Source organism: Macrobrachium nipponense, chromosome 1 (genome assembly GCF_015104395.2).
Source record: "Macrobrachium nipponense isolate FS-2020 chromosome 1, ASM1510439v2, whole genome shotgun sequence".
Lineage (NCBI taxonomy): Eukaryota > Metazoa > Arthropoda > Malacostraca > Decapoda > Palaemonidae > Macrobrachium > Macrobrachium nipponense.
The window spans coordinates 192,113,208-192,137,046 of NC_087200.1; the positions used below are offsets into that span (position 1 = coordinate 192,113,208).

Below are 23,839 nucleotides of genomic sequence, written 5' to 3' on the forward strand. Positions count from 1 at the left end.
AAATCTACTACTGATGAGCTACTTGGAATTTAGTCAAAATCTGCTGCTGATGAGCTTATTATTTTAGTTTTTGGTCACCAACTACATTTTCAGCCAGTTAATTTTAAAGTGCTCCTTATTTATAATAATTTTCCTTTAGCATTTATTGTTAGTTAACCCTCTTTACGCCGATTGACCGTGTTAAACGTTTGAGTTCAAAAATGTCTCCCGTATGATTGGCGAATTTGGACTTATCATCGTCGGCTCAAAAAGTTTTTTTAAAAAATTCGCGAAAAATACTTATAGGCCCTACCAGCCGAAAAACTTTTGAATCACGCGCCTTGGGGGATGCTGGGGAGTTCACGGATCAAGGCGTTTGTTTTGTTTACCATCGCTACGCAGGGCGCGCAAGCGCGAATTTCTTTCTTATCGCACTAAAAAAGTATCAGTGACACATCTCAAAATTATTTCGTCACTTTGACATAATTTTTGCACCATTTTAAATTATCCTTTACATAAAGTATTATATATGAAAATGTGCGCACTTTCATGTAAAATAAAACACAAAAAATTACTCATGATTGTAGCTTTTATCAGTTTTGAATATTTTCATATAAATAAGGATAAGTGCAAAAATTTCAACCTTTCGGTCATTTTGACTCTACCGAGATGGTCGAGAAACGCAATTGTAGCTAAAATTCTTATATTATAGTAATATTCAATCATTTGCCTTCATTTTGCAACAAATTGGATGTCTCTAGCACAATATTTCGATTTATGGTGAATTTATAAAAAAACTTCCTTACCTTACGTTGCTGCATAACTCTTCCGATAAATTTTTTCGTGCGATTGTCCTAATGTTTGCACCCTTTTAAATTTGCCGTTACATAAAAGTTTTATATATGGAAATGTGCGCAATTTCATGCACCAATACAACAATAAACAACCCATGGTTGTAGCTTTATCAGTTTCGAAATATTTTCATATAAATAACGTTAAGTGCAAAAATGTCAACTTTCGGTCAACTTCTTGACCTCTACCGAAATGGTCAAAAAACGCAATTGTAAGCTAAAACTCTTATATTCCTAGTAATATTCAATCATTACCTTCATTTTGCAACGACTTGGAGGTCTCTAGCACAATATTTCGATTTATGGTGAATTTTTATAGAAAAAAAAAAAACATTTTCCTTACGTCCGCGGGGTAACTCTTCCGAAAAAAATCAGAATTTTTTTGTGCGATTGTCGACATGTTTGCACCATCTAAATTAGCTGTTACATAAAGTTTTATATATGAAAATGTGCGCAATTTCATGTAAAATACAACTAAAAATGATTGAAGGTTGTAGCTTTTCTCTTTTTTCGAAATATTTGCATATAATCACGATAAATAGAAAAAAAATCACGTCAGTCATTTTGACTCTACCGAAATAGTTGAAAAACGCAATTGTAGCTAAAACTCTTACGGCCCTAGTAATATTCCGTCATTTTTCTTCATTTTGAAACAAACTTGAAGTCTCTAGAACAATATTGTGATTTATGAATTTTCGAAAAATATATTTAACCTTTACTCCGCCGCGCGCCGATTCGCGGCCGCAAGTCTCCGAAATACGTACATCGCATTATCCTAATATTTGCTCCTTTTCATATTAGCCGTTTTATAGAGTTTCATATATCAAAATGTGCGCAAATTCATGAAGAATACAATAAAAAATAAGTGAAGGTTTTAGGTTTTTCCATCTCCGAAATATATTGCATATAAATAATATATAATAAAAATTTCGACATTCGGTCAAATTTAACTCGTCCGAAATGGTCGAATCTGCAATTCTAATCTAAAAATCTACGTATCGTAATATTAAATCATTTGTCTTAATTTTGAAACAAATTGGAAGTCTCTAGAACAATATTTAGAATTACGGTGAATTTTGAAAATAACATTTTTACGTCCGAGCGTTACGAATTCGTACATCATTTTGTGATAATATTTTTCGGTGTTGCTTTTATTGTTTTACTATGTAGTATATATCAAAATAATTGCAATTTAGTGTACAATACAACGAAAAAAAAGTAACTCGTTAGCTTTGACCGTTTTTTTGCCCAGCGTGATTTGAATACAATTACTATGAATATTTTTTATTTCGCTACCATATCTCGCATTATTTACATATGATAATGATATTATTTTTCATTTCTGATGATTGCATACTAAACTTCAGGCAATGACAAAAAAAATGAGCCAAAAATGAACTCTTAATCTTTAAAACTAAGCGCGCTGTGATTTTTTGAAAAAATATTTGTTCCACTTCGCTCACTCAAACCCAGCGCCGGCATACAGGAGAGGTTTTGATTTTTTAGGGCTTCGGCGTAAGAGGGTTAATGCTGTACTAATTCTTTGATTTACTAACAGTTATGATTCTGACTTATAAAATCTTTGCTGAAAAAATAATAGGGTAATCGGGTTGTATTTTTTCAGATCAACTTGATTTTTCATGTATCAGAGTTAAGAGAAGAGAACAGCATCATTCATTTACCCTAGAGTGGCATACTGCTCAGTACCTCTCATGTGCTGCACCGGAGGTGTTACTTGAGAGTTTTTTGCATTGTCACTTCGGCCCCTTGCTGCACTCACTTTTTAGTCTTTTATTTTTACCTCCATTCCTCTTCCTTTCTATAATCTTGCTATCAAACATCACTTCATAGTGGAATTGTAGAGTTTTTTTTCTCCCAGTTCCACCTTGTACTTCATCTACTTTATTTTCCCTAACTTTCACCTTGCTGTCCAACCCCTCCAACTCCCTCTTTTTCCTGTCTTAAGTACAGAATGGCTGAAAGTATCTCACTTCTTGCTTGACAGCCAAAATTTAATTTCATAAATCGAATTCAGATTCAAGATCAATCCTTCAATTTAGCAGTCAGATTCTCAGTGCATCATAGACAATTTCCACAAACTCAATTTTATAAACAGCTTTGATTTATTTAGAAAAAAGTTATCATTCCCAATATGTTTTTGAAAATTACAATTTTATACATTGTATTATTGTATTTGAGTGAAGACCCCCAAGGATAGTACTTTTTATTTATTTAATAGGGCTTAGTTTTTCCAAACTCTTCTCGGGCTGGTTCTCAGGGATTAATTCTGAGAAGGGTCAAAAAAAAATTTAGACTTTATTTAAGAAACCTGTCTTATTTAAAAAAATTTATGATGTTCATTGGAAAATCTTTGCTTTCAGCAAGAATACTTTCATTTTTTTAATTCCGTAGATAAATCGATCTTTGTTGGGTCCAAATTGGACATTCAACAAGTAAATGCTGCACTGACATGGGTGTGACATCTATTACACTTTATTGGGTCATCATGTGGTGTTGACATCAAGTTTACCATGTGAGAATCTTTGTGTGTCCTATACGGAGCCTTGTTAGGATTACCTCTAGATCCTTCTGTTTGTGAGAATGTCCTCCATGCACACACTTCAGCTTTTATATTTTTAAGTTTATTTGTGGTTGTTGGCACTAAGGCCATTCTCTTTTCCAATCTTGGTATATCAATGGTTTAACAGATGTTATCCAGTCTGACACTGGGGCATGTGTAATTGTCAGCGAGGGATAGTGCAGGCTAATTTGGCAGCTGAGTCTACATTTTCATTTCCTTTATTCCCACGTTGTGCTGGAATCCAACATATTTCTATTGATAATCCTGACTGTAGGAGTTGATGAATTTTTATTTGTATTTCTTGTACTATTTGGTTTACTGATTCATATTGTCTTATAGCTTCTATAGCATTAAGTGAGTTGCTGAAAATAATAGACACTTGCTCTTGCCTCAGATATCATATCAAGAGCCATTTGTGATGGCCGTGACTTCGGCCGTAAATATTGATGATATTAAAGGTAGGCTTCCTTTTGGATTAGCATATTTTTCGAATATATAGATGCTCCTACGCCAGTCATTATTTTTGGAGCCATCTGTATTTACCATGAATTTGTCTCCTTTTTCTCTTATGTGCTCTAAAGCATGTTGGCGGTACATTTCTGTACTTGTCATTTTGCTTTTTAAGCAGGTAAGACAGGGAGGTACATATCTTTGTTCGTTTTAACATCCATGGTGGTGAACAACTCCACAGGTGGCTGAAAAACTGGATTTATGTTATGTAAGTTCATTAGGTATTTAACTCTTTTTTGGAAAAGAGCCAGGACCATGAACCTCTGTTACCGGATTACAATTTTTAAAGCAGTCAGCTGCAGGAGATGATCCTGCTTGCAGTGAAAGACCTCTTCGTATTTGCTATCAAATACGGTGATGTCAAGGGCAACACACCTGCCTCTACCAGAGGCAAGCTTGTTGGAGACGATCGGAATGCCCCTGTGCACTATCGCAGGCCTTCATGGTGCAATGCAATCGAGTTTTTTAATGCAAATTCTGAGGTGGATGAATAAATTGGACAGCAGTAATCTATTATGGATAAGACTGTTCCCTTATATATCATTAATCAAATGTCTGGCTTTGCTCCCCAATTTGTTTGTGTGATAGCTTTTTCAATATGGCAAGGGCTTTGATGCCCTTGGCTTTGAATGTATTCGAGTGCTATTTCCAATTTAAACGTTGATCATATCAACCCCTAGATTATTTGATTTTGTACAAAATTGTATTTCAGTGCTATAAAGGTGAATAAGTTTGATTGTTTGGTTCTTCGCCTCTTTTGTCTTTGTAGAACTGCTCTTGTTTTATCAGTTGAAAATTTAAATCCAACTGAATTTGTCCAACTACATATACATGCGGTCCCCGGGAGTTTACGACGGGTCCGCTTATGGACTTCCGAGGTTTACGAGGCTTTTTATTTTTTTTTCTTAAATATTCATTGAAAAATCCGCCCTGGGTTACGACGCTTGTTCCGAGGTTACGACGCTGACCGCTTCCGACCAACTACTCCGAGTTAACGACGCTTTAAAAAACGCATACTATGATAAGATCCTTTATAGTTTTAGCACAGTATATAATAAAAATAAGTTTTTGGTTAGATTACAACAAAAATTTTGAGTTATGATGATTTTCGATACTTTTTATGTCGTATTTTTTAAATTTTTTTTTAGTGACGTCCTCATATGCGGAACTAGTTTCCGAGCGAATGATACACTAGCTTGGGATGCGCAGTTTATAACAGTCCAAAGCGCAAATATGAAAAAATCATTGCTTGCTTCCAGTATATATACAATTAACAAAACTAAGTTTCTGGTTAGATTACAAACGCAAATTCCAAGGTTACGACGGTTTTTTATGCCTTTTAAACGATACCATCATACGCAGAACTAGTTTCTGAGCGGAAGGCGCATTAAATTATTTACACTAATAAACTGTATGGTAACCATAGTCAGGATAAGGAACGCATTCTCAAACACTAGACATATCCTTTAATACAAAACAGCAAAATATCATTGAAACATTATTTCACTTAAGAATCCATTTATACTCTACATAGACTTGGATATAAAAACCATAGTTTCTCTCTCTCTCTCTCTCTCTCTCTCTCTCTCTTTGTATTTTCCGATGAAAATAATCACTATTTAGTGTATTTTGATGTTTATTTTCATGACTAAATACATTTTTTATAATACAAAAATGATTTACTAATTTTCAAATATTAATTTGTTTAATACTGTATTAGTAAGTTTAATAAGTTGAAATGATATGACATAATAAAAATAATAATTCTCTCTCTCTCTCTCTCATCTCTATCTCTCTCATCTCTCTCTCTCTCCTCTCGTCTCTCTCTCTCTCTCTCTCTCTCTCTCTCTCTCTCTCTACTACAAAGATGTATGTTTTTTTTGTATGATAATAAATGATTTACTATTTTCAAATATATATTAATTTATACAGCAATAATATCAATTCATTAAAGAAAATACCATAGTGAATAGTAGATTTTAGCTTATATTTAAAAAATTATGGAAGAATGAAGGAAATCCCAGTCTTCTTCAAGTAACTTCCAGTAACCTTTTCTCGAGATCCAGGTACTAAAACTGTCAGATATATCAAGTTCTGTGACAGCCATGAGGGGGAAGAGCTGCAGTGTTGCAATCACGTGTTCATGAGATTTCCCCCCCCCCCCCCTCTCTCTCTCTCTCTCTCTCTCTCTCTCTCTCTCATCTCTCTCTCTCTCTCCTCTCTCTCTCTCATTTACTGAGACTCCGAGGATGGTTTTTATGTACTTGTTACTATTTGTTTTTAATACTTTCCAAATAATAATAATAATAATAATAATAATAATACAATAATAATAATAATAATAATAATAACTGTATAATTACAAAATTCATATGTGATAGTATTTTAAAGAAATACAATACGTACTAATCTATCCATGTCACTTTTAATTAAGGTTAACTCTCTCTCTCTCTCTCTCTCTCTCTCTCTCTCTCTCTCTCTCTCTCTCTCTCTCTCTCTCTCTCTCTCTCTCTCTCTCTCTCTCTCTTTTACCGAGATGAAAGAATTTTATGGTACTAGTATGTAAAATGTTTATTGATAATTTCAGTTATTTAATAATAATAATAAAATTAAAACTTTAATTTACAAAATCATAATGGTCGTATTTTAAAGAGATGAAAATGACCTTTCCATTTCACTTGTAAGGATAATTCCCTTTCTTTTCTTACTGAGATGGAGAGAATTTTTATGGTAGATGCACGTGTTTATTATATTTTTCAAATATTAATAATAATAATAATAATAATAATAATAATAATAGAAGTACTAATAATACGATAACTAATTTCAATAGAAAATTCTTCCCTTCGTCTTTTTCTGTATCAATTTCCCTATCTCATATCTCCAGTGACACTCGGAGCTTAACAATGCCATACAATGGTCAACGAATTTAATGGTTTTTATGTAATCTCTCTCTCTCCTCTCTCTCTCTCTCTCTCTCTCTCTCTCTCTCTCTCTCTCTCGTGTATTTTAATGAAAATATACAGTAATTTGTAAATACACAGTGTTGCACATGAAAAAAGTAAATTAGTGATAATTTTAGAGATACGGCCCTAAGAAAAATTGCAAATTAGTGAAATTTTCCCTGTGGACATGTTTTCAAGAACGTCGTTCCGGCTTACGACGATTTTCGGGTTACGACGCGTCTTAAGAACGGAACCCCGTCGTAACCAGGGGACTGCCTGTATTTGGAAATGGCAGTACTGAGCACTCTCTGAGCATGTCTTAAATTGCTACTTGTGTAGTAAATAACAAAGTCATCAACATATAAACTATTTTTTTACACTTGATAAATTTATAGTAATGTCATTGATTGCTAAAGCAAACAATGTACAGCTCAAGAAAACTACCTCGAGGGATTCCTTCTATTCCAGTTTATAGGTTACCAAGTAGGAATTTTCTGCTCTTACTTGAAAAGTTCTGCTTGTTTTAAAAAAGTTCTTAATAAATATTAGTAAGTGGCCTCTTAGTCCCTTGAATAGAGTTTTTGCATGATGATATGATGATATGTTAAAATGTTGTGTCATATGCTCTATATCAAAAAAATATAGTTACTGTTTAATTTTTTTGTTCAAACCCTTTTTGATATGATCTTCGAAACGTGTTAAGGGATCTAGGGTTGATCTGGCAGCTATTGAACCTGATTGTGTTAGTGTTGAAATGGATTCTTTGGTTATTATATACGTTAATCATGCATTATCCATTTTTCTAAGATTTTGCATAGGCAGCTTGTTAGGGATATCGGTCTATAATTAGATGGATTACTTGCATCCTTTCCTGGTTTATTTATTGGAATTATTATGGCATGCTTCCATTTGTCAGAAAAGACACGTTTTAGCCAGACACTATTATAAAATTTTAATAAACATGATTTTAGCTATAGGAGCCAATTTCTCTTATCATTTCAAATGATATTTTATCATCCACGCTGAAAACATAATTATATTCCAGGTCTCAAGAGTTTCAAAATTGAGTATATTTCTTCCCCCAAGGATAGTAAATTCGTACTCTAACGGACTCCTGCCTTTTGCATACCAGCAAACATGACTGGTTCGACTTCTTACTGGTTGTTTACCCATTAAAAACTTTTGAGTTAAAATAACTTTATCTTGTAAATACTATTGAATACGTAAGTTTTTCAGAAGAGCATGGAACTTCATGGTAAGTGGGTAAAATAACAAATTGCACTGCTATACCAAATTACATTGCTATACAACAAATTAGTAAGCTACATAATACACACAATTTTTTTTAAAAAGCACATCTACTCTTCATATATTTGGATTTTTTTTTTTTTTTTACATAAGCACATGTTCTCCATACATTTGTCATTTTCATAACAAGAATGGCTAAAATTTAGTCACAAAGATCTTTGAAGTCCTTGCCTCTGTATTTAAGAGCCCCAGTGCAAAACTGCATTGCCTAAGCATAAGGTTTTGGGATGAATGAATCATCAACATTCTCATGTCAGGTTTCCTTGATAGATGTCACTGATAGAGAAAATTACTTACATGACCTCTGAGCACAAGAGTGGACATTTTTGATCTCATAAAAAATTAGAATATACAAAGAAACTTTACCATGTGTCAAAATAAGTTTTTTTTTTTTTAAAAGATGTCTAGCATTCTCTCAAACCAATAATTCACTACCAAGAAATATTTAACATAAGCATTTAATCACACACCTGCACTGTACAACAACAATCTACAACTCACCTTTGATCTATAAATACAAATTTTCCATCATTTGTATGTTTAGAAATAAAATCCACAGCTTGTGCAGGAGCACCACGACCAAGCCTATTTGCCTCATGCATACCAGATGCTAAAATTGGCTGGTGCACTCTACCAACAGCAACCTGAAACATCAACAACTAAATATATCTCTAAAATTATTGTGTCAAGTTTTCCAAGTTAATGTAATTAGTCTGATATATCTATCATGGAAAACAAAAATAGTACAAGAAGAACAAAAAGGTTTAAACAAGGTGGGAGAGTATTATGAAGAGCTTGTTAAGATATATACCAGTGGAAGTTGTCAAGAATGAGTCATGTATGGGATATATTGTTCAAGGCAATAAAATTTGATGATGGAAGTGAAGCTAGGAGCTAGAAATTAAGCTCTGAATGGCTGGTTAACACCTTAGAAAAACTAAATTAAAAACAGGAGAAAGGTACAGAAAAGGGCATGAGGGGTCAGTTACCCTATAAACAAAGAAACATGACAAATATTTAATCAATTTGTATTTTTCATTGCTAACAAACCAGAGATCTTAACAATAGGATAATCTTCTTGCGCCAACTGGAAACTGGTTAAAAACATCAAAGATTGTAAAGAAAAGGAATCTGTGGCATCTGGCAACTCATGTGTATACAAGGTGGATGCTGGTCACCAACCAGGCATAGTAACCTCGTGACGTGCTTGTCTTTCCCCACAACTCAGGAAATGCGAGAGGGGCGGCTAGAGGTGGCAGTAAACATTAAGACCTCAGGCTTGTTAGTTATTTAAATACAAATTTATTAAAAATTTGTCATTGTTCATATGTGGAACAAACCCTTGGTCTTGACAATAGGATAGACTTATAATTGGAGGGAGGTACAAGCATCATAAACCCTGGCCGGCAGTTAACCCACCTGACCACCCTTCCCAGAAGAATATGTGAAAATTGAAATGATAACCCATAATCCTACCCGATGGTTTGCTACATTGTTTTATTATCTACATGACCTATTTTGTAAAGCCAAGTAATTTTAAATAATTTTCTCACCAAACAGGATAAATTGCAGGAGTCTGAATCACCTTCCGAATCCTCCTCTAAACGGATCCTTAGTTGGAGCCCACGACTTGAGGTAGCCAGTGAAATGAATGACACTATATTTTTTATCTGTAAAGAAATGAAAGTAATAAAAATAATTTAGTCTTTTTTTTCTTTGTCTCTTAATTTTAAACAACCTCAACTTTCTTATTTCTAACATTTTAGTGGCCTTTAAACCAATGTTGTTATTTACAATAATAATTTCTGCTTACATTATTAATATGTGTACATAACTTTAATCTTTTCTGATGATTTTATTAATAAAACACCTCAAATAAAAAAATTTTCCTCTCTTATACATCACCTTTTTGTATCATTCATAATACATGAAAAATAATGATACCTGATCATCACCATTTTCATATGATTTATTTTTATTTTTTTTTATTTTTTTATTATTGTCTAATTGCTCCCTGAATTCCTCAATTACTTCTCATCCTTTTATGTGACATGATTGTGTCAACATTTGTCTATGTCACTATAAGAATATGGCTTTCTAGTGATTTAAACCATTGTGCCTTCACTTTTCATTACCTAATTCATTTTCTGAGCACATTTCTTCATTGTGTATATTTTGGTTGTTAATTATAATTACATAATTCACGAGCACTGAGTTGGGGGGAATTATCCCTATTCCAGTGTGAGTAATCCATTTACTATTACCGCCATTTCATTAATAATTTCATGTTTTCCTGGTGTCTAGTTCATTTTCACTTGTCAATTCCAGTAATAATTTCCTTTGGCTGGGGATTTTTCTGCAACATGATGTAATTTCTTTTCAGCTTAGTAATGTTGCTTCATTGCACAAGTCTCAGTTAACATTACCCTATTACCTTCACTACTTTGTATGCTATTTAGTTGGTTTCTGTTGTCTTTTTTGATAAATCATGAAGTACAAACTTCTCACCTCACTGTATTCAAATACTTACAGTACCCAATTGGAATATTTTTGGAGCTCTGGTTTCTAAGGGCTCTCAATTTCTCAACCTTCCAACTAAACTGTGATTCGAGCTCTTTAGTCTTTATGAAATAAAAAGAATTTTTCTTACACCCATTAATCATGGTTAACTTTAATTCTAATGCTGAAATCCCTTGAATGTAGCACCTGAAGTCTAAAGAAGGAAGAATTGTAAAATCAACCTGTGTGTATGTTAAAAAATTAAAGAGCTTGGCTCATGTGGGCATTATGGGAGTTTAAGATATTGATAAAGCAGCCAAAGCTGTAACAACTATAACCAGATGAAATGAACACCAATCTTCTCAGTGATTACTTTGCCTCTCAATATATGGTAAACTTTATGGAATAATGAATTTGGCGACAAATTAAAATACTGCAATTTTATCAATATTCCTCACTCTCTTTGACCATGGATAATTTGATGGACAGCTCACATAACAAAATCCTTCAGAGCAAACAATGAATGTAACAACAAATAAAACATAATTCAAGTGAATGTCCATAATTCAACCAACAATGGATGTCAGTTAGGTGAACAAATAGTTTCTCAATATCTTCATTTTTAATTTACCTAATCGTTATATTTCTGAAGAATAGCAATTTATTAAATACAATCAAAACCTTTGTTGTATGGAGGGAGACACACTTAAAGGTGCCGGCTGGCTAATACCATTTTTTAAGGACAGGACTTTGACATTCATAACCACTTAATAAGGTGACTTGGGACATCTCTAAACTGCGTATGATTTTTGCCTCTGGCTTCGGTTTTGTGACACCAGTGCAATTCATCCCTAAAATAACCATTTTTCAAATTCTATCCCCTTCCTTGATACTAATATTAAGGGACCCGGGATTACTACCATATACAGTGGTCTCCCTCGTATTTGTTTGTGAGATGTATATCAGACCCCCCCTAAATAGTTAGAATCCGCAAATAGTTGGAACCCCTATAATTATGCTGAAAGCAGCCTATTCTGTTAGTTAAAACTCAAGAAAAACCCACTACTAAAAATTTAAACTTTGTTTTTTTTTTAATAGTTTTATCACAAAAAGTGCATTTATGATGAAATTGATAAAAAAAAAAAAAAACCTGGAATTTCTGGATATTTCTCATAGATAAATACCACAAATAGGTGAATTTTCCGCGAATAATGGGGAAAATGTTCCTGAGAAATCCATGAATGTTGTGTCCGTGAATACGGGGGGGTCCACTGTATAGATATGAATTTTTTCATTATGGTACAAAAAAATAAATCCTATAAATCAGGAAAAAAATTTAATAAAAAGTGGAAAAAATGGCTATAATTGATTGTTCTAAACGTAATGTCTTTCTAAGTTATATACCAAATTTTCAATGCTATACGCTTTAAAACTAAGGGAGAAAATAAATTTGAAGTTCAATAAAGGGAGGGATTTTGACGTAAGGAAAAATCTATTTCTGGGCGATTGGTTCGTGTCGCCAGCGAAATATCCTTTAATCCATTATTTCTAAGGTAAATGTACTAACACATACCAGAGAATAAAATAAAAGAAAAGAAAAGGTCAGTACAACTGACTCGCTCACCCTCCAAGAGGGTGTCGGTATGAACACTATGGCGAGTGAGACCACTACCACGAACCGCTTGCCAATAGAAATCTCCTACTACAAAACCCCCACTAGAGGGGAGCCGACCCACAGAGTGGGCAGCAACTACTACTACTCCATCCCATGCTGCCGACTGCTGCGCCTCTGGTGGCCATCCTGAAGTTAGCAGACAATCTTGAGCGATGGGACGGGCAGGGCGGGATTTCGCTGGCGACACGAACCAATCGCCCAGAAATAGATTTTTCCTTACGTCAAAATATTTTTTCTGGGCTCAGTTCGTGTCGCTGCGCAAAATCGTACCAGAGAAACAGCACAAGATTGTAAAGAATAAAATAAAATAGACAAAAAAGGGTCTCAATAAAAGATAACATAAAATAAACAAAGAAATAATTGCTAATAGATATAAACTTATACACAATGATACAAAATAGAAATATTACTTAAAATTAACTTATGCTAATAATATTTCTTAATGTAACTTAAATTTAACATATATACAGGGCTTACATGGAATATATGTTGAAATCAGTATCTGTGTATAGTTATTATGTACAAAGCAATCAAAGCAATTATAACAATAAACTGAATAGAACAAACTTCAATAATAATATAAAAAGGGAATGTATATGACTTAGTATACAAAACCCGTAACCATTGTAAACACGATGTGTCACCTAGCATAAAAATAAGGGGATCACATCAAAGATATCATTATATACAATCAATTGTGAGTGACCCTAGCAAAAAAATAAGGGGCACCCACTATACCATCATAAGAGCAGCTAAGACTCAAGGTAAACGTAGATGAACATGGCAGGTATAAACGAACTGTTGGGTGAGATAGGTAGAAAGGAGGACTGGATCTTCTACTAAAGATTAAGCAGAGTCGGGGGAAACTATGTTACCCGCCGCAACTGCTGAAAATTTCAGAGCTTCCAAGGACTTTAAGTAATGACGCTTAAATACTGTCGGCGATTTCCATCCAGTATATTTTTTCAAATCATCGAAATTCATATGTTGGAAATAGTTAATTGAGGTGGCTACTGCCCTGACATCGTGTGCTTTAGGGAAGGAGTCAGGATTGGCTTGCTTAATAAAGTACAGGATCTGCTGCCTGATGCCTTTAATAGATAAAGTACCACCTTTTTCTCTCTTAAAGAGAGGACCCGATGAGGATGAAGAGGTCCTGGACAGAAAGGCTCGTAAGGTCGATACTGGGCAAAGAGAAATATCTTGTGGAAGGGGTACAACCTTCCATGGTTCCCACCTCATCAAAGGATCCTCATTCTTTGCTATAAAACTACGTTCCGGGGAAAGTAGAACTTCCCCTGTGGGAAGAAATTCAACATGATTGGATCCCTGGATAATGCCGACAGTTCTGAAATTCTAGCTCCTGAAGCCAAGCTAATAAAAATAGAGTTTTTCTTAAGAGCATTATAAATGAGCATGTGTTATTATCTGTTTCTGAAGCCAGTTTTAGAACATCATTTAAGAACCATGATACTGACGTAGGCCTTACCGAAGGTCTAAGTCTAGCACAAGCCTTGGGAATAGACGAGAAGTAAGAGTCTGTCAAGTCTATGTTGAAACCAAATTGAAAAATCTTTTTCAAGGCTGACTTGTTTGTCGTAATAGTGCTAGCTGCTAAGCCTTTTTCAAATAAAGATCTGAAAAAGGATATAGCTGAATTGATTGTCATGATTCTAATATCTGATTCTCTCAGGAAGGTTGCTAACTTTTTGACTGCAGCATCATACTGTCTCAAAGTTGAATCTCTTTTATCAGATTCCAAGAAGAGAATATTTTGAGGATCAATATTCGCATCTCTTTTAGCTGCAAACTTCATGAAATCCATAAAGTTAGGGTTTTGAGAATTCCTGAGGAAGCGAACACAGTCTTCGTTTGTACTGACTGGGAGAGCCTGGGATTGGGAATTCGAAGAGGACGAAGACCCAGTTCCAGAATGAGAGGGTACCAATTGCTCTTCGGCCAGTCTGGGGCTACTAGAGCCACTTGACCCTTGAACGTCCTGAGTTTGTTCAGCACCTTCAGGAGAAGATTCACTGGAGGGAAGACATAAATCTTCTCCCAGTTGTTCAGTCTAGGGCCAGGGCAGTCCGTGGCATAGGCCAGAGGGGATCCAGGTTGGGGGCCACATAACATGGGAGTTTGTGGTTCGCCTGGGATGCGAATAGATCCACTTGCAGACCTGGAACTCTCTGAAGAATCCACTGGAACGAACTGCTGTCCAGTGACCATTCCGATTCCAGAGGAACTGATCGGGATAGAGCATCTGCTATGACGTTTCTCACTCCAGCTATGTGGGTGGAGGAGAGGTGCCAACTGAACTTGTCCGCCAGGGAGAAGATGGCTACCATGACATGATTCAGATGACGTGATTGGAGCCTACCCCTGTTTACACAATGGACTACCACTGCGCTGTCTAAGACTAGCTTTATGTGGGAGAGTCTTTGGCGGACGTAACCTTTTTAGAGTCAAGACACCGCCATTGCTTCCAGTACGTTTATGTGAAGCTGGCGGAACTGGGGTGACCAGGTTCCTTGAACCTTCTTGAACTGAGAATATCCTCCCCAACCGCTTAATGAAGCGTCTGTGTGGATGGTGATCCCCGGAGGAGGAAACTGAAGGGGTACTGATATTGACAAGTTCTTGACTTTTGCCCAAGGGCGCAGACGATTCCGTAGAATCTGAGGGACTGAGGATAATTTGTCCCTGGACCTGACATTTGCTCGTGAGCGCCAGATTCTGGTTAGGTCTTTCAGTTTGGCTTTCATCAAGATGTTTGTCACTGATGCAAACTGGAGTGAACCCAGAATCCTTTCCTGGGTTCTCCTCGAAGCAAGTTTGTGTCCTAGAAATTGCTTTACTGACTTCGCTATTTCTTTCCTCTTGGCTGATGGAATCGACAGAGTATGGGAGGATAGATTCCATTGAATGCCCAGCCACTGAAAGTTTGACTCCGGAGTGAGTCTTGATTTGGTCCTGTTTATCTTGAACCCTAGATATTCCAGGAACCGGATTACTTTCAGTGTTGCTTTGTGACATTCCTCGACTGTTGGAGCCCAAATTAGCCAATCGTCGAGATACGCTACTACCATAATCCCTTGCGATCTTAGTTGTTGGACGACTACTTCCGCCAAACTTCGTGAACACCCTGGTGCTACGTTGAGACCGAAGGGAACTACCTTGAAGGAGAATGCCTGATCTCCTATCTTGAAGCCCAGATACGGGCGAAAGTGTCTTGCAATAGGGATATGATAGTATGCGTCTGTAAGATCGATAGAGGTGGTGACGGCCCCACGGGGAAGTAAGGTCCGCACCTGCGAGATGGTGAGCATCTTGAACTTGTCGCAGCGAATGGCCAAGTTTAAGCGGGACAAGTCTAAGATTACCCTTCTTTTTTGTGAGCCTTTCTTTGGAACGCTGAACAAGCGCCCTTGAAACTTTAATCTGTTGACTCTCGCTATTGCTCCTTTCTGAAGGAGGTCCTCCGCATACTCCGTCAATTCTTTGGATGGAAGTTGAAGGAAAGGTCTGGGTGGGGGCGGATTCGCCACCCAACTCCAACCCAGGCCTTTCGACACAATGCTTTGTGCCCATTTGCTGAATCCCCACCGGTGACGGAAGAGAAACAGCCTCCCTCCTACCTGAAAGCTCTCATTGATGTTGGTAGCCTCCGCGGCCTCCCCTGAAGTGTTTTCCTCTATTAAGGGACCTTCCCGATCCTCTCTGACGAAAGGATCGCTTACCTCTGCCTCCCTTACCCGAGCGGTCATATTGCTGAAAGGCCTGGCCTTCGAACACTGGTTGAAGGCTGGGGAGACAGCGTAAGAGGTGGAAGGTTGAGGCTGGGGGGAAAGGAAATCACATAAATAGGCTGTGATTGGGCCTTGGAGGTAGAGGGTTGGGCTGCCTGCACCAACGGAACAGCTGAAACAGGCTGGGCAAACTGTTGCTGTTTCTTTTGGTAAGGCTGGAAACGTCTGGGTTTCTTCTGAGCCTTACCCCTCACTGCCTGATCTTGGCGTCTCTTTGCAGTGAGACCCCAACGATCCTTAAGGCTTTGGTTAAGCCTTGTAGCCTCTGCCTGGACCTCCTTTACCATTGCATCTGGGAAGAGGTCTGCTCCCCAGATGTTTGATGAAAGCAACTTATTCGGTTCATGCCGAATAGTTGCTTCCTGGAGGACATGCTTCCGACAATTTGTTCCTGGCTGTGGCGAACTCGAACATGTCAGACTGCACCGTTTGAGTCAGTGACTTGGTGATCAGCTTGAACAGTGGCTCTGAACCATAAGAAATGGTAGCCACCTCTGTCATGGCCATGGTGTTGAGGGACCTGGCCAGCCTAGACTTGGCCTCAAACTCTGCCTGAATGAGGCTGTCTGGAAGTCTAGGCAGCTTCTCACCAAACTGCTCCATAGCACAGTCTGGTTTGAGTTTGCCCGCCGAAAAAGTGTTGGGCAGGTCTTCCCACAAATCTCCGGTTGAGGGAAGTAAAGGAGGATGTAGGGTCGCTTCCTTAAGCTGCGGTAACGACTCCCCTTTTTGGGCCGCTGGGATAGTGACCGTAGCAATCTTCGTAAGGAAAGGAAGCGGAGTTCCCTCTTCCATTGTGGGAAAAAAAAAAAAAAAAAAAAGATTTTTTTTGGTGAATGGTACTCTTAAAAGGCTGTATTTTCGTATTGGAACAATCCATGTCCTCTAAGCACCTGAGCCATTCTCTTTGAGCCTGGTCACGTGAATAGAGGACTGTTTCTTTTAAGGTGGGACCTTGTCCATCCCGCGTCATGGCAGCGGCGGTGAGCCTGGCGTAGCCGATGAACGGCGGTTGGAGATCCTCCGGGTAGAACTCGAAGTCCTCAATCCTTCGAGTTCCAAAGTCCGGGATAGAAATAAGCCCGTCTTGGAAGGGGGCGTATGAAGCCACCCTCCAGGGATTGTTCATAGTGAACGGAGGCAGAGAGTCATGTGGTGGCAGCTGAGCTACACCTGAGCGAAAGGTGGGGGGGTTGGTTGCGGGAGCTTGGCTTAGTCCGGCGATAATGTTGTCCTGGGAGTTGATCCTATCAGACAACCGGGAGAACATCTGTTCCATACTGTTCTTGAGAGACCCAACCAGATCCCCCATGTGTTGCAACAGGCCAGCATTGGGATCCAAAGCCGGAGCTGCTGCGGAGGTGGACGGGTAGCTCTGAACAGGAACCAAAGGAAGGGGAGAAACGGTTGACTCCGCTGGAGTGTGTGATCTCTCCTTGGAGGATCTACTCCTTGAGGATTTGGAGCCGGACCCAGAAGCTCTAGACCTCTCTGCTCCGGGGTTTGGAGCCGGAGACTTGCGAGATGTTGACGCCGACGAAGTCTTTTTAGACGACGACGACGTCTTACTCAAGGATTTAACTACCGTTTGTCCTTTGACCTTAGGTCTAACAGATGCATCAGGAGAAGTATAAAGGAGCTCAGCTCCTGTAAAGCCTTGGAAGGAAGCTGGAGAGTTTGCAGGAGTAGAAGATCCAGTGGCGCCCAAGGGAAGCCCTTGGGCGTCCAACGTACTCACCTCGACCAACAGGTCGTCAACACCTACCATCGGTTCAATATTTAAGTCCAGTGTCGCGACTTCCGACGAGATGTCCTGGCCTGGTTCAGTCAACGAAGCGGCGAGCTGCTGCTGAATTGCCGCCATAGTCGGGGCCGCCTCTGCTGGGTCGACGTAGCCCGTTGACTTGCCGCCGGGGAAGATCAGGACCGCCAATCTCTTCTCGAGGATGTAGGGCTGTCCCTTGGCGGCGTTCTTCCCAAAACCGCCGACCCAAGCCCGCAGGGTTGCCAGAGCGGTGTCTCTAACAGCGGGGGCCTGGAAGAGAGGGTATTTGTTAGTTTTAAGTTTAAACTTAAAATTAAAACTTAAGTAAAAGGTTAACTTAAAATTATAGAGGATGCGAGATCCCATATAAAACAAGCTTAAGTTTAAGATAAGAGATTAGAATTAAACTTAAGAACTATAACCTTGTAGGGATTGGCTAACGGAGTTGGAAATACTTACCCCGTCTAAGAGCTGGCTCACCAGATCATAGCTAGGGTCTGGATGGAAGATGCCTACGCAAGGTGAAAAAGACATGCATGCATGACATAAAACCCCGTAGGCTGTAACCCTTAATATAAAATAGATAACTAATAACAGAGCGTAATAAAATAAGGGAAGGTTCTGGGTATGGAAGACCAAGAACGAACCCGCCACGAGGCAGAACCATGCTGCCATGCTTCCGACCTAGAGCTCGTATTTATACCTAAAAAACGGCAAATACTGACTCAGGGCCGGAAAAAACCAAATAGCAATAATCACTGATTACTTAACTTAGCTGCTGCGATGGCTGCACGCTCCATGATGAATAAATCCAGAAAAAAGGGCACAAAAACACAGAGCAAAAAAGGGCACGTGTATACGCTGTGCGCTAACTGAAAAGGATGGCCACCAGAGGCGCAGCAGTCGGCAGCATGGGGATGGAGTAGTAGTAGTTGCTGCCCACTCTGTGGGTCGGCTCCCCTCTAGTGGGGGTTTTGTAGTAGGAGATTTCTATTGGCAAAGCGGTTCGTGGTAGTGGTCTCACTCGCCATAGTGTTCATACCGACACCCTCTTGGAGTGAGCGAGTCAGTTGTACTGACCTTTTCTTTATTTTATTTATTCTCTGGTATGTGTTAGTACATTTACCTTAGAAATAATGGATTAAAGGATATTTCGCGCAGCGACACGAACTGAGCCCAGAAAGTATAGTTTTGAGATATGGGCATTCAAAGTTTTCTTTGTATTTTTACAAGACAATGTTAATAAATCATGATTATTATGAATTTTACATTCCTTTTTGGGTATTAATAAACCAACACTATGTTTTTTATCATAATTTAATCATAAATTAATATCTCTTTGCTCAAATATCGTAGCCTGGGGCACTGCACCAAGCGACACATGGCGCTCCTTCTTACGGAACACTCTCTCTCTCCTTCAATTTTCTTCTGTATGTTAGCAAGATGTTTTGCTTGTCTGTTCCTCTTTGGCATGATGAAAAACCTTGCCGAAACAAAGAGAAACAGACTTAAAAGCAAGCGAATGTCAGAGGTGAAACTCGAACATGTTTCTGCTCGCACTAAAGGGTGTAAAGCTCAGTCTTCCTGTCTTGTGACTCATGGAATCTCTACAGATGACATTGCTCACAATTTGTTTGGTAATACAGTGGTACCTCGACATACTGCAAGTCCCAGCTTATGAAACAAGTTACGAAAGCAAATATGAAGATTTTTTTGGCTCTACATATGAAATTAGTTCAGGTTATGAAAGGTTGTTGCTGTAAAGTCCTGAGATTCGCCTGGACCACCGATAACAATTTTAAAACTTGCGCGCCGCCAACTGATTAGACTCGCCACCATCCTCCCACTTTCCCATTGGTTCCTGATGCTAGTCACCGCCATAAGCTCCTGCTCTCCTATTGGTCTGCATCTCTCCCATCGTGCTCTACGTAAAGGCGTCCTTCATCCACTCGGTAGCAGCATCATTATCGTAAGCACGCAGAATTTCTTCGTTCTATAAGATTTCGTGTATTAACGTAAATTCGTGTTAGTGATTTCCTTGTACTACTTTATCGTGTTGTGTGAGAACTTTAGTACATATACTGCATAACTTAATTACGTACAGTATACGTAGAAGAAGAGGATGCTTTCTATGGAGACAAAAATGGAGATTATCAAGAAGTATGAAGCTGGCATGCGGTTGAGTGTGATTGCTAAGGAATACGGCCGAAATCTGTCGACAATAGGCACCATCCTTAAGCAGAAGGAAGCCATCAAAGCAGCTACACCTTCCAATGGCGTGACTATTTTGTCCAACAAGAGGAGCCACGTGCATGACGAGATGGAGAGGCTGCTTCTTGTCTGGATAAAAGACAAAGACATCACTGGCGATACGATAAACGAGACCGCAATCTCCCACAAGGCCAGCACTATTTTCGGCGATTTGATTAGCCAGGCCGAAGACGACGGAGGAGAAGGGACATCGACGCCAACCCCAGACTTCAAGGCTTCTCATGGGTGGTTTGAAAATTTCGGAAACAGCCTGGCATCCATTTGGTGGTGCAGCATGGGGAGGTGGCCAGCTCAGACACGAAAGCGGCCGAAGCCTTTATTAAGATGTTCGACGAGATGACGATCAACGAAGGCTACTACTTTAGTGGGACCTTTGTGGCGAAAGATATTTCCGATGGCCAACAAAGGATAGGTAAATTCCCCTGCCCAGGGCTCAATACCAATAGTTTACCAGAGAAAAAACCTGCTACCTATATGTTACAGTGCTGTTACGGAATTAAGGGAGATTATTTCAAAATGCATTAACTTATAGAAACTTAAGAAAAAGGCACAGAAAACAAATAGGAAAAGAAGAATGAAATAATGACTTTAAGAAAGGACCTTTCTCACTTGAGCTTGACCCAGATGCCCGGGAAATTCTAGATTTCGGATCATGGTTTATATCTTCTGAAGACCTAGGTCACCTACACTACAGAAAATTAATTGGTACTCCAGCTCTCCCAACATTTTGTGACACATTTGAGTGTCAAGAATTAAAGTGGGATTAGACCATCTCAAGGGCCTTCTGCTTGATATTACTAAGGAAAACCCAATGCTTCTTTGTTCAAAGGAGGAATGTGTAAAAATCTTAGCTCCACGCTTATGTTTAACCAATCAAATCAGCAGTGCCAGATCATAAGAACGTCCTGAAATAGGCCTCAACGAATATTCTACTAGGATACCCAAAGGACACACCCTCAAGGAGTCAGGGCATGAACAAGAGGCGTTTCCAAATGAGAAGCCTACCAATTACTACAGAAAAGATGTCAGGAAGGGATTTTTGTAGAAAGCCTGTAGCCACTCAGACATAAGAATTCTTTCAGAAAATGCCACACCTAGAGTCAAAATAAAAAACCCAAAGGCGGTGCTAAGAAGATCACATCCAAATAAAAAGGGTAGACATAGAGAGAAGGGGAGACAGAGGGAGGAAGCAGAAGAGAGAGAGAAGACGGTAGAGAAGTGAGGGAGAAGAAGCAGAGAAGTGAGAAAGGGGATGAAGTGTGAAGTATCGAACTAACCCCAGTGACTATATTGAACTCTGGTAAAATTCCCTAGTGCCTAATAGACTTGCAAAGAAAACAAAGTACCTTCAGAATAGTTTGTCTCGGTCCAAGCACCCTAAAACAAAAGGCGGAAGAGATATTAAAAGTTTCCCTATCAAGAATAAAGACAAATAAGGACACAACAGTTTATTTCCCCATCATCAAAATTTAAGGTAAACAAGAGAGCTAATTATTTAATGTATATCTCATTATGGTACACCAATTCCAGTTGCCCCCTCAGGCCAATTCACTAACTTAGATCTGTAGCTACCAAGTCCCGCTACATATATCCAAAACATGTCTAAATGAAAAAAACCACCACCACCCTTCCAAAAGGACTGGAGGGTACCTAGGTGCTTTGTATGTCCAGAGTTCCCAATAACAAAAACACCTTATATCAAGGAGAACAAAGATTTAGGAAGGGTTGCTTCCTACACTTCCTTTCCCAACACCACACCTGCTGCAAGAAAAGGACCCATGGTACTGCAATCATTATACACAGTTTAAATAACTTGAAGATAATGAAAGGCAAACACAGATTTACATTTCCAAAATGTAGAGTTTAGAATTGCTGATAAGGCCTGGTTTCTTTTAAAAACTAGAGAAGTAGCTACTGTTCAAATCTCATAAAATTTAACTTTATATAAGGGACATCTTGAACTGACGAGTGCGACTCGCGGATCATATCTCTTAGGAGCATTCTTGACAAAGACCTAACACTGGCCAAAGATCTTTTCTATATCATCAGAATCCCAGAACTTTTGTCAAGCTCTTAATAGTGAACGATTGAAGCCATGGGGTTTAGAAGAGGACCTTTGTTCTTGGCCAAGAAAAACCCAAGTGAATATGAGCAGGTAGCATTTCCCTTTGAAAAGCTACAATTTTATCCAAGGCATGTACTTCACTGATCCTCTTTGCTGTCACCAAAGATATCAGAAGAAGGGTTTTTCTAGTCAAGTCTCTTATGGGGACCTGACAACCACTTCAACACTATTTTGAGATTCCAAGGAACAGCAGGTAAATCTTCACTCTTGGAGGTGTCCAAAGACTTAATGGATCTGACATGTCTGGATTGGAGGACAAGTCCAATCCTCTTTGACAAAAGACAAAAGATTGAACCCAACATGGCTCTATAGCCCTTAATGGTCGTGTTGAAAGTCTCCTCGCTGACCTTAAATACTATAAGAAGTCCACTATTTGGGTCACAGAGGTATGAGAAAAGGAAACATTGGTGCTCCTGCACCACTCTGAAGATCATCCACTTATTCTGATAAATGTCATTAGAGGATTGTCTTCTGCATCTAGTGATTGCCTCTGCAGCAACTTTAGAAAATCCTTTCTTTCTAAGGAGTTTCTCGACAGTTTGAAGCCTGTCAGGGCCAGAGACGACAGTCCTTGGTGGAATCTTTGGAAGTGAGGTTTGTCTGAGTAGCTGCTTTTTTTGAAGAAGCAGCCTCGGGAAATCCACTGAGTAGTCGATGACATTGGGGGAAACCATTCCTTTGACAGTCAGAACGTGCTATCAGAATTATAGAGACATTCTGGTGAGACAAAAACTTGTTTAACACCTGTCTTCTTATCAAATTGAATGGGGGAAAGGCATACAGATCTTGTTCGACCAGCCCAAGAGGAAAGCGTCTGATGGCCAGGTTTCGGGATCTGGGTACTGGCAAACAACTACAGAGAAAGACGATGGTTCAGAGACATCACAAAAAGGTCCATCATTGTTTTCCCCAAGCTTACCTAGATCTAGGCAAACCAGTGGATCCAAGGTTCATTCCATCAAGAGGACTTGTCCTTGATGGCTTTAGTTCATCTGATAAAACATTGATCTTTCCTTGGACAAATCTGGTAATTAATCCTGGTGTTGTTCTGGTCTGCCCATAAGAGTAGGTCTCTTGCTGCTTTGTACATGGAGAAAGACCAAGTTCCTCCTTGCTTTGCTATGTAAGAGAGTGCTGTCGTATTGTCCAAGTGTACTACAATTGTCTTGTTTTTTACTTCTTGAAAGAAGGACTGAAGGCCTAAATGTACCACCTTGAGTTCTTTCACATTTATGTGGAAAGACCTTTGTTCTGGGAACCATATCCCTGATGCCTCGCTCTTCTCTAAAGAGTGCCCCATCCCAAATCTGATGCATCTAGTAGTAGTTCAGGTCTGGGTTCAACGGAAAAAAAAACTTTCCTCGAGAATATCTTTTTCTTGGGTTCCAACAGAGAAGGTTCTCCTTAATTTCTCTTGTCACTGGACACACTACAAGTCTGGAAGAACATTCCTGTTCCAGCTCGCTTTCAAAAAGAACTGTAGGGGTCTGAGATGTTGTCTGCCCAGATGTACGAACTGTT

At 38.8% G+C, this 23,839-nt stretch overlaps 1 pseudogene; it reads right to left on the minus strand.

Moving 5' to 3' along the window:
• The window catches only part of LOC135219040 (protein cycle-like), a 93,854-nt pseudogene that overhangs the window by 20,396 nt on the left and 49,619 nt on the right, over positions 1-23,839 (minus strand).